Here is a 12,411-nt window from a genome sequence, read left to right as displayed (position 1 = left end):
AAGAGAAAAATGAAAAGTAATGATCAGCTCATCTTCAGTTAACATATTTCCGTTTAGATGACTTAGCGAGGGAAAAACAATGATAAAACGTCCTTCCTGTGTCTGATATATATAACACCGGACTAAAGATAGTGTTCATTTTCCTGTTTGTTTAAAAAATACATAACACTTTAAAAATATATTAAAAACACAATTGACCAATTTTCAACAAGGCAACCGAACTATTTTAGTACATTTACATAATACTATCAATTTTCGTCATTTTTTGCACTATGAACTTCAAAATATAAATTTTCTACATAAGGAAATGCCTGTACCAAGTCAGAAATATGACAGATGTTTTCCTTTCGTTTGATGTGTTTGAGCTTTTGATTTTTCCATTTGTTAAGGGACTTTCCGTTTTGAATTTTCGTTGGAGTTCGGTATTTTTTTTTTATTTTCCTTTTAATACACGTATGCCTATATTTTCTTTTGCAAATTTCAGTTTTATTTAACCAATTTTCAACGAAAGTCCAATTGTTATCTTTTTCTTTCAACTGGCGTTCGTTGTATGTCCGTCTGTATACACACCAAACGTTTCTTATGATTGATGGTGATTAGTTTGAAATAAAATATTACAGAAAACCTACTGGGAAATATAACATGCTGCTTTCAGAACTACACAGATGAAGATCTGCTTAATATTCCGGATCACCCGAGACCATCCCGGTTTTTGGTTGGGTTCGTGTTGCTCAGTCTTTAGTTGCCGATGTTGTGTTGTGTGTGGTTGTTTGTTATTTCGTCATATTTCGTTTTCTGCCATTGCATTGTCAGTTTGTGTTCGAGTTTGAAAGTCTCTTTGGTATCTTTCGTCTTTCTTTTTTAACTTTGGCCTTACCTCTTACTTATTTCACGTAGAATGAGCTTCGAAATGAGACTTTAGATAACGTTGGAACTAGGAAAAAATATGAAGTAGTTCTTGTCCTGATAAGAAAATATGTATTAAATCTTGGTCTGAGAGAAAAAACTAATGGCCTCATTTATAACAAAACAATTTCTGAGAGGAAATGTGTATCAACTCTTGTTATGAGAGGAAAATATGTATTAAATCTTGTTCTGAGAGGAAAATATGTATTAAATCTTGTTCTGATAGAAAAAAAAAATGTATTAAAATATGAAAACAACACGTTATAAATTTCATGCGTCCGAAACGCTTTTCTGGATTTACCATCATCAAGAACGCTCAAAGCTAAATATTTAAAGCCAAGGATGTATAAGAACTGAAACAGTTGAAGACCTTTAGGACGAGTAAAGGCAACAGTAGTATACCGCTGTTCGAAACTCATAAATCGATAGAGATAAAAACAAATCCGGGTTACAAACTAAAACTGAGGGAAACGCATCAAATATAAAAGGAGAACAACGACACAACAAAAACTCAATATTAAAATGTAACACACACAGAAACGAACTATAATATAACAATGGCCATTTTCCTGACTTGGTACAGGACATTTTAAGAAAAAAATGGTGGGTTGAACCTGGTTTTGTGGCATGCCAAACCTCCCGCTTTAATGGCAACGTCAAACACAACACCAAAACGACAACATCACATGACAGGACCACAATACAAATAAATAGGAGAACATATAGGACAAAGAAACACACAAATAATAGCTAACAAAAGGTACTAGGCTTAAAATTCAAGACGCCAGACGTGCGTCTCGTCCACACAAAGGACCTAAAAAAATTGCTAAGGTCAACTTTGCCTGAGGGAGTTGAAACCTTAGTTTCTTTATAATTTCAGAATTTCTAAACGTGCAATTTTAGAAAGGTTTTTAATAAATCATGTCAGTACCGAAGTACTTACTACTGAGTTGATGATACCCTCGGGGACTGATAGATTACCAGCAGAGATATCGACCCAGTGCTGTAAAAATGAAGACAAATTAGTTCTGATGAAAAAATATGTCTTGAATCTTGTTCTGATAAGAACAAATGTATAAAATCTTGTTCTGATGAGAAAATATATATTAAATATTGTTTTGAGAGGAACATGGTTCACAAGTCCTTCACCTTTCATTTGATACCTAAATTGCCAAAATGTTTTCTACATAGTTTGATATTTGCGCCCATGCATGGGTACTATTTTGTTTTAAATATGTACTGCTTTCCATTATGTTCTCTTTGAAGGGCCCGATTTGGTAGTGTATCAGCTATTATTTCGGATATTGCAAGTCACAGACTTTTCAAACCAGTTCGCATTGGAAAAGATGAAAAAGAGAAAAGATCTTTTCTTAAACTTTCCTTTGGCAACAAAGGTCTCGATGGCGTCAACTTAGGCAATATCCTTCATCATAAATTAGTTCAGTCGAAAATACCTCCTTATTTTAAAGATCAGTATGTACCAATAATTTCTTATACCTATACCAAACCAATTGCAACTAAAATTTTCAATTACAAACACGTTTTGCGGCATCTCAACATTGACGACTTCAAGTCTAAACCTCCTGATTGCACCTCCTGATTGTGCTAGTTCCCAATTCACATATAATCCGGCTGGCCAGGTTATTACCGGAGACCTCAACATTGTCAATAACACTTCCCTGCGAAATTTGTTATCCAAAGGTCCGAAATATCGTGAGCCTAAATCCATCAATTGGAAATACAACTTCAAAATACTGATGGATTCAGTCGAGGATGTTGCCAGGCAATGGGCTAAACGCGAGAAAGAAGACGTAGATACTCTTTCCGAATGGATTAAGGCTGTGAGGTCGTTTATACAAATCCGAATTAAGAAACTAAATGGGCATATCAATACCCACGCTACATCAATTTTTAAAGACCCAAATGTTGCAAAACACTTGTCCTACCTCCATGACAAATATGTTGCTGTCCCCGCAGATAAAGCCCCAAACAACATCGTTTTTGTGTGTAAATATCATTACATAAACTGCTTGATAAATGAATTAGGTATTGACAATTCACTTGGAAACTCAACAAATACCCTCATAACACTTACCAAAGAGGAAATCTTAGATAATCATAGGTCTGTTCTATGTTCCTTTGGAATTTCAACCAAAGATGAAGAACTGGATCTTCCATCACTGTATTGGATACCTAAACTACATAAGTGTCCTTACAAACAACGGTATATTGCGTGGTCTTCCAAGTGCTCCACGAAACCTCTTTCTAAATTATTAACAGCTATTTTATCAGCAATCAAAGCCGGGCTTCAAAGTTATTGTGAAACTGCCTATTCTAGAGGTGGCGTGAATCAGATGTGGATATTAAAAAATTCCAAAGATCTTTTAGAGTACATACAATCTAAGACTCTCTTATCTTGCAATAGTATTAAAACATTTGACTTTTCTACACTTTACACAAGTATTCCCCATTCCAAACTAAAAGACAAATTGAAAGAGTTGGTATTACTTTGTTTCATTAAAAAGAATGGCGAACGTAGATACAAGTATCTTGTCTTGGGGAGGGATAAATCCTACTTTGTAAAGAATCACTCTGATTCAAACAAAAATTCTCTGAAACTGACATTATCAAGATGCTTGATTTCTTGATTGACAACATATTTGTTACGTTTGGAGGACGTGCTTTTCAACAGACTGTCGGAATTCTAATGGGAACCAATTGTGCCCCTCTTCTTGCCGAATTGTTTCTTTATTATTATGAGGCTGACTTCATACGGGAACTTCTTAGGAAGAGAGATAAGAAGTTAGCAATATCCTTTAACTCTACGTTCCGCTATATAGATGATGTTCTCTCTCTGAATAATACAAAATTTGGTGACTATGTTGAACGAATCTATCCCATCGAACTAGAGATAAAGGATACTACAGATACAGTTAAGTCTGCCTCATATCTTGACTTACATCTAGAAATTGACAATGAGGGTCGGTTGAAAACAAAATTTTACGACAAAAGAGATGATTTCAGCTTCCCAATTGCGAACTTTCCATTTCTATGTAGCAACATTCCAGCAGCGCCTGCATACGGAGTATATATCTCCCAATTGATACGATATTCCCGGGCTTTTGTTTCCTATCATAATTTCCTTGATAGAGGATTGCAGCTCACAAGGAAGCTATTAAACCAAGAGTTCCAAATGGTGAAGTTGAAGTCATCCCTTCGTAAATTTTACGGACTCCATCATGAGTTGGTTGACCGTTATGGAATAACCGTTTCACAGATGATATCGGATATGTTCCTTATGTCGTAACTACAATACTCTTCCCTGTTCACGAATGTGACTTACCGAATTAGACTATTTACCGGATTTGTAATAACATAAGCAACACGACGGGTGCCACATGTGGAGCAGGATATGCTTACCTTTATGGAGCACCTGAGATCACCCCCAGTTTTTGGTGGGGTTCGTGTTGCTTAGTCTTTAGTTTTCTATGTTGTGTCATCTGTACTATTATTTGTCTGTTTGTCTTTTTATTTTTGGCCATGGCGTTGTCAGTTTGTTTTCGATCTATGCGTTTGACCGTCCCTCTGGTATCTTTCGTCCCTCTTTTACAAAGTCTATCCGAATTATTTTGCCAAAAAATCCACCCAAAGCGGTGCTAGGGGCCGTCTTAAACATGCAGTGAGGTGAGAGAGTTTTTTGTTTGCTCCGTGATGAAGAATTCACTTTGAGACTTTGAGACGAAGAACAGCAATAAAAGCGCTGTTCCATTGCTTTTTGTGTATTTTTTGCTGTGCATGTACTAATTTTGTGTCATGGATGGATACCCCATACCCTTTGTTTTTCTATTATATGTATTAGATATTGTGTTGATAACCGCTATTACTCGATCAATTTGACTTCATCGGGTATAGTTTTTAATATGACGTTATCGGGTGTAGCTTTTAATAAAACTTCAAACAGAATAATTCATTTTTTTATAAAACTTCATTAATCTAGTGTATTTTTTTATATGAATTCATTTAGTACCATTTATAATTTGTCTTCATCGGGTGTAGTTTTTGATATGATTTCATTTGGTGACTTTTTTATTTGACTGCATCGAGCGTAGTGTTTAAGATGACTTCATCGGGTGTAGTATCGAATGTAACTTTATCGGATGTAGTTTTAATAAGACTCCATTTGGGTATAATTATAATAATATGACTTCATTTGGTGTAGTATTGAATGTAACTTCATCTGGTGTAGTATTTGGAAATCAAAATACATATAACTTTAAGAAGCGTCGAATTTCATGCCATGCCTAAAATTGGCAGCATTACACTAGTGGAGCTGGATACTTCCGTAGCACCTGAGAGCACCCCAGTTTTTGGCCGGGTTTGTTTATTTTCGGTCTTCTCCGAATTTTTTTTACCTAAAAGATCTAGAATTGCAATCTTAGTTTTCACCTAAATCTTATGGAGTTACTGTTTGATGAACATGTTCACTACTTTCATATATTTACATTGTAGAATATGTTCCTATACTGTTAAATCAATAATCATCTCAATATTACATTGTACATAGTAATTCATCTTGTATAAACGTATGAAACATAGTAGAAACTCCTCTCTGACCTGCCTATAACCTTGAAGACTAAAATACTGCTACTGAAAATTAAAAAAACAGTGTTTTATCGTATAATAATTAAATCATGACATGAACGAAAATCGTTTGCATAATAATTTTTATGAGGTAGTTGGAACTTCTCTTAATTATTTATTTAGACCCTTTCCTCTCGCGTCCAAGGAAGGTTTTACTTGATGAACAAAAAAGTTTTTCAAAAGCAGAACATCCTTCTCAAAATGTTAATTAATTCAAAAGAGATAACCAAGTGTCTGATTGAAGCTAAAACAGTAAACTATAAAAAACAAAGACAGACCTGTAAACACTTAAAAATGGCAAAAAGTCTACCTTAAATCCATATATAGTGTAAAAGTCTACCTTAAATCCATATCTATCGTAAAAGTCTACCTTAAATCCATATCTTATGTAAAAGTCTACCTTAAATCCACCTTAAATCCATATCTAATGTAAAAGTCTACCTTTAATCCATATCTAATGTAAAAGTCTACCTTAAATCCATATCTAATGTAAAAGTCTACCTTAAATCCATATCTAGTGTAAAAGTCTACCTTAAATCCATATTAAAAGTCTACCTCAAATCCATATCTTGTGTAAAGGTCTACCTTAAATCCATATCTAGTGTAAAAGTCTACCTTAAGTCCATATCTAATGTAATAGTCTACCTTAAATCCATATCTAATGTAAAAGTCTACCTTAAATCCATATCTAGTGTAAAAGTCTACCTTAAATCCATATCTAGTGTAAAAGTCTACCTTAAATCCATATCTAGTGTAAAAGTCTACCTTAAATCCATATCTAATGTAAAAGTCTACCTTAAATCCATATCTAGTGTAAAAGTCTACCTTAAATCCATATCTAATGTAAAAGTCTACCTTAAATCCATATCAAAAGTCTACCTTAAATCCATATTAAAAGTCTACCTTAAATCCATATTAAAAGTCAACCTTAAATCCAAATTAAAAGTCTACCTTAAATCCATATTTAAGTCTACCTTAAATACATATCTAATGTAAAAGTCAACCTTAAATCCATATCTAATGTACAATTCTACCTTAAATCCATATCTAATGTAAAAAGTCTACCTTAAATCCATATCTAATGTAAAAGTCTACCTTAAATCCATATCTAATGTAAAAGTCTACCTTAAGTCCATATCTAATATAAAAAGTCTACCTTAAATCCATATCTTATTCAAACAGTCTACCTTAAATCCATAACTAATGTAAAAAGTCTACCTTAAATCCATATATAAAGTAAAAGTCTACCTTGAATCCATATCTAATGTAAAAAAATATCAGTAACAGCTGTACCTGTAATCTTTGGTTACTATTATGAAGGAAAATTACGAGTGAAAATTTGTTAAATGAAGTAGATTTTGATCACATGTTTTTGATGGATATGTCAGTGGAAATCGGAGTCTCCCCTTTCACCAAAAGGTAGATAAAGAGTTATACAGACATGGCAGAAAACAGTATTGATGCTATATTCATAAAATTCTAACTACAACTGATTGTGTAGTTTTAAAAAAGGTAAAAACAGCAGATAATGTTTGCTTATACTAGAAAAGAAAGATCATTTTTGGACGGGGTTAAACATTTTATCATACTACAGTCAACCTTTCAAATCACATGACATCTTACACATATACTGCATATTTCCTAGCATCATTTATTATTCCAATTCAATGAGTTTATGTAAATTCATTACAAAAATAAATCAGTTAGTCTAATTTGAAGCTGTTTGTTAAAATCATATGAAACTTCAAATTTAAAAAAAAAGTTGAATATGTTTTATATACTTTAATGGCTAAGTTTTAATCTAAAACAAGTGAACGTGAATTTTTTAAAAATAAAATCCTTTATAATATCAAAAGCTTCATATATGCACCGATATTGAATTATTGTCTTCCAAGACACTAATTCGCCGATATTTTCCCGTATGCAGTGACCTTAACTATGAGACCACTCGTTATAACATCGGCCACCACACAGCGCAAGTGCGAGGGGGGGGGGGGGGAACTGTGATGAAAGATGAATGTTAACAAACGTGCTCTGAAAGGTAAATACTAATAACAGATAATTAAAGAACACATTTAATACAACAAATCATTTAACAACTGTTAATGAAAAGTTTATTTAACAAATGGTAACGCATGGAAAATATAAAAACAAATGTCATGGCTCTTTCAATTCACTTATTTGTCACGTTTTCCACGTGCTCTGTTTTTATTGTTTATTAATGTCACGATCCTTTAAATTTCAGCAACAAACTCCAAAGATAATTAGCTTGCGATCAACAATCACTGAATGAAATATTATTTGTCGATAAGTTATAGATTCCTAATAAATATACAAAAAGTGTTTATAAGGCTTATTTTAGTATATATGCATGCATTGGTTCGATAATTTCGATAACATTAAATTTTGAAGAAACTCGTTTCATATGACTTTAAAGTAAATCATGCATGTGTAATAAAAGCTTAAACAACATTTATGCAAGTACTTGTATTTTTTTCAATAATTTTGTAATTATATGACAATACAATTGTATATACAATGAACACCAGTAATGATCAGTATAATAATTGTCCCCCCTCACGATGAGTTGCGGGGAACATCGAAATACCTGGCGTCCGTTCGGTCTTGTAAGCGTTCTCTTGTAAACAACTCTTGACAGATTTTTATGAAATTCATATCAAAGGACAATTTTGAAAATCAATGCCTATCAGCTATTTTTTCAGTAGTTATGCCCTTGAAAATGTAGATTTTAAGAACAATTGCACTCTGTAAGCGTTCTCTCGTGTACACTTCTTGTCAGATTTATATGAAACTTATATCTAAGGTTAATTTCAGCAATGTCTCGGACAAGTTCGAAAAACAGTGCCGATCAACAATGTGTAGAAGATTAATGCCCTTGAAAAAGTTTATCGTATGAAAAGTTGCATTGTAATCATTCTCACGTGTACAACTCCTGTCCGATTGTTATGAAATTTATATCAAAGGTTTATATTAACAATGTCTCGGACAAGTTGGAAAATTAGTGCCGATCAACTATTTTTTAAAAGAGTTATGGCCCTTGGAAATTCCTTTTTTAATGGAAAATTGCATTGTCAGCACTCTCACGTGTACAATTCTTGCTACTTTTTTTTTATGAAATTAATATAAAAGGTTCATATCAGCAAAGTGTCGGACAAGTGAGAAAATCAGTGCCAAATTATGGACCTCGAAAATATTGATTATACAGATAATTGCATTATAAACACTCTCTATCCTACATTTCTAAGATATCTATAAAAAGGTCTAAAGAACCAAAAAAACACAATTCCTTTTTAGTTATTGTACTTGGAAAGATAAAATATGTGCAGCAGAGGGGACACTGGAACTTGTTTAGAGTAAGGAAAAAATGCTATAATGCTAATAATTTGCAAAGTGTCATTTACAAAATATTTTATAGGCACCTATCTGAAGGTCAAAACTAGGAATTATTTTTTGTAAAAGTCAATGGGGTCTTTACTAGATTGAAAGTCAAGCAATTTTTTCCAGTGCAGACCAAGAATTTGAACAAAATATTAGTGATAAGAACATTGTAATCCTTCTTTGTTTTTAGAACTTACATTTTGGTTTTAATCAACTTTTCAGAACATAATCAGTGTTAAACGATAGACAACGTAGCTGATCTGAAAGGTACACCATCTACTTGCCACTATTATTACATTATGTACTGTGTTACAACCTTAGATAAAGCCGACTAGGGCAGCCATTACTCAACCTAACGAAAGCTATTTTTTTATATATATAACCTAGTTGGCCGATTGGTCTAGGGCGCTGACCACAGTGCAGGCGCTGTTGCCACGATGTCACAATAGCAAGGGTTTGAATCCCGCTGAGGGAAAAACAAATAATTTGCTAACGCAAATTTTCAGATCTAACATTGTTGGGATAAAATTATATTTTGTTAAACACAACTTAATTTCCTGTATATACTATTTTCAACCAAGATTGCTCCTTTCTAATCTTGCCTTTGAATGTACATAAGGAATATTTCCAATTCACAATAAACCATGTTAGTAACCGTACTCATTTTAAGTTTATTAAATAATACAAATTAACTTTTTTAATAAGCGATGTTTAATAGAATCCTCATATTTTCGAGCATTTATTCAATATGCTTGCTACACAAGTATCAAATAGAGACGACAAAATTATATGTTTATAATAATCATCATGTATTTATTTAAAAGACTAAAAGCAACATTTTTGCACTGTACTAGTATTTACAAAATGACCGTTAAAATAAAACAAAATGCCTAAGTATATAATTTGATTACACATATCAATAGCTTTACCATATAAATGCCATAACACAACTGTTATTTTCTGTGTAAATATTTAATTTGATTTTCTGTGTTGTCCTTTAATAATGTTTATATATATATATAATGGCACACATTCTCAAATAATTGTTACTTTTCGTTTATATAAAAAAAAAAAACAAAAAAAGAAGCAATACCTCATATAGCTACTAAATGTAGGTAAAACATAAACAAATATAATAGTTGAATGATAAAATAAAAAAAATAAATATAAATAAACATAAAATGCAATAATACACAAAAAATAAAGTGTAGTTGTACTGTGTTAATCGTTTTCTTGATTTGACATAAGTTACAACACATGAAAATTAAATAACGCAGCATTTATTAGAAAAATTTCTGTCAGAAGTGAATATATGTTGCATGACTTTATGCATAGTGAATATATGTTGCATGACTTTATGCATAGTGAATATATGTTGCATGACTTTATGCATAGGGAATATATGTTGCATGACTTTATGCATAGTGAATATATGTTGCATGACTTTATGCATAGTGAATATATGTTGCATGACTTTATGCATAGTGAATATATGTTGCATGACTTCATGCATAGTGAATATATGTTGCATGACTTTATGCATAATACCAATAATGTATAAGTATATTCCTGCCTCCATCTAGAGATGGATAGCTTCCAGCCTAGCTGTTTTCGTTACCTTTATCATCTTCGTCGTCGGTCCTTATATATTCATCGCGGACAATCATTCCTTTCACTTGCTGACAAGCGCTTGATTTTCTCATAAGATAGAATGGCTTAGATGTTGGAAGTTCTATTGCAACATTAGACGGTCCATCATATCTGAGAATGAATCAAAAATCATATCAATATGACAATAAAATGTCAACATATATATATATTTGAAACAAAATGTTGTTGACTAATAGTAAATTAACTTTTAGCTTCGTTGACTAATTATCAGTTTAACTCTAAGCTTCGTTGAATAATTATAAGTTAACTTTTTGCTTCGTTGACTAATTTTAAGGCAACTTGTAGTTCGTTGAATAATTATATGTTTATCTTTTAGCTTCGTTGACTAATTATAAGTTTAACTTAAAGGTTCGTTTGCTAGTTTCAAGTTAACTTGTAGCTTCCTTGACTAATTATAAGTTTAACTTTTAGCTTCGTTGACTATTTATAAGTTAAATTTTAGCTTCGTTGACTAATTATGAGTTTAACTTTTATCTTCGTTGACTAATTACAAGTTAAACTTTTAGCTTCGTTGAGTAATTTTATGTCAACTTGTAGAACGTTGACTAATTATAATTAACTTGAAGCTTCGTTGACTAATTGTAAGCTATGTTTAAGTGTAAGCTTATCATTATCACATGATAGACATATTACCTGCAGCAGTATTGTATCAATGTGTTTCTTCCATATGCTCCGTCCGGCAAGGTTCCACTCAAATTATTATAACTACCAGAATCATCTTCATCATCCCAATAAACATGTCCGTTTGCAAATCCTAAATATTCCTAAAAAATAAGAATGGTTATTTCATATATAGTAAGTACTTGATCATGAAAACTGTTTGCGAACATCGAACGGTTTGTTAAATTATATGTAATTAAAAACCGGTTTACTTGGAGAGGTATGAGTAAACTTTTTACAATGTGTGATGGAGAGTTGGAGGAAATAAAAGAGAAATGCACAAGGCTAGCTTGGTGTAACGACAGTTGTTTTATCGTGAAATTGATGGAAATGATACAGTATAACCGAAACAACTGAGCATACACTGTACAATGTCACTTTACACATATACTGCATACTACCTAGTAGCATTTATTATTCCATTTCCGTATCAATGAGTTTATGTAAATTCATTACAAAAAGGCAAACCTGATGTCAAAGATAGAAGGAGTTTAATCATGAAAGGAGTTTGAGAAACTATGTGTTCATACATCTATACCCAATGTACAAATAGTCATAATTTTGACATTTTATACATAGAACTCAATCAGTTAGTCAAGTTGGAAACTGATTGTTAAAGTAAGACTTATTATGCATGGAAGTAGTAAAGGCTTTAACAACATATATGCAAGTAATTGTATTTTGCCAATAATTTTGTAATAATATGACAAAACAAGTGTTAGCAATATCCTTCAACTCTACGTTCCGCTATATAGATGATGTTCTCTCACTAAATAATACAAAATTTGGTGACTATGTTGAACGAATCTATCCCATCGAACATTGGAAAATATTAGCTCTCTGCATTAAAAAACCGGATAAATGAAAAGCGGGAGATACCAAAGGGATAGTTAAAAGTTGAAAACGAACTGACAATTTCAATTATATTAGAGGAATGTCTGGACAAACTACACTTTGGCGTAACCAAACATTATTAAATCCATATCTTAGCAAAACATATACAACTTTACAACTTCAGCTTGGTGTATTATTTTGTTCGACACAAACATTATTTTAATATAAAATTTTCTTTACATATACTATTCCATCAATATTTCACCATTATATACTGCCTTTGAATGTACATAGGCGTTC

The 12,411-nt window shown here is 32.2% G+C and overlaps 1 protein-coding gene across 1 annotated transcript in view; it reads right to left on the bottom strand.

Annotated features, from left to right (window-relative positions):
• LOC127702591 (uncharacterized) overlaps nt 1-12,411 on the bottom strand; it is a 94,730-nt gene that overhangs the window by 8,704 nt on the left and 73,615 nt on the right. The gene's annotated exons all lie outside the window — the stretch shown is intronic.

Source organism: Mytilus californianus, unplaced genomic scaffold (assembly GCF_021869535.1).
Source record: "Mytilus californianus isolate M0D057914Y unplaced genomic scaffold, xbMytCali1.0.p SCAF_5, whole genome shotgun sequence".
Taxonomy (NCBI): Eukaryota; Metazoa; Mollusca; class Bivalvia; order Mytilida; family Mytilidae; genus Mytilus; species Mytilus californianus.
The sequence above is the reverse complement of the archived record's forward strand: the minus strand, read 5'-3'. Positions and strand labels throughout refer to the sequence as shown.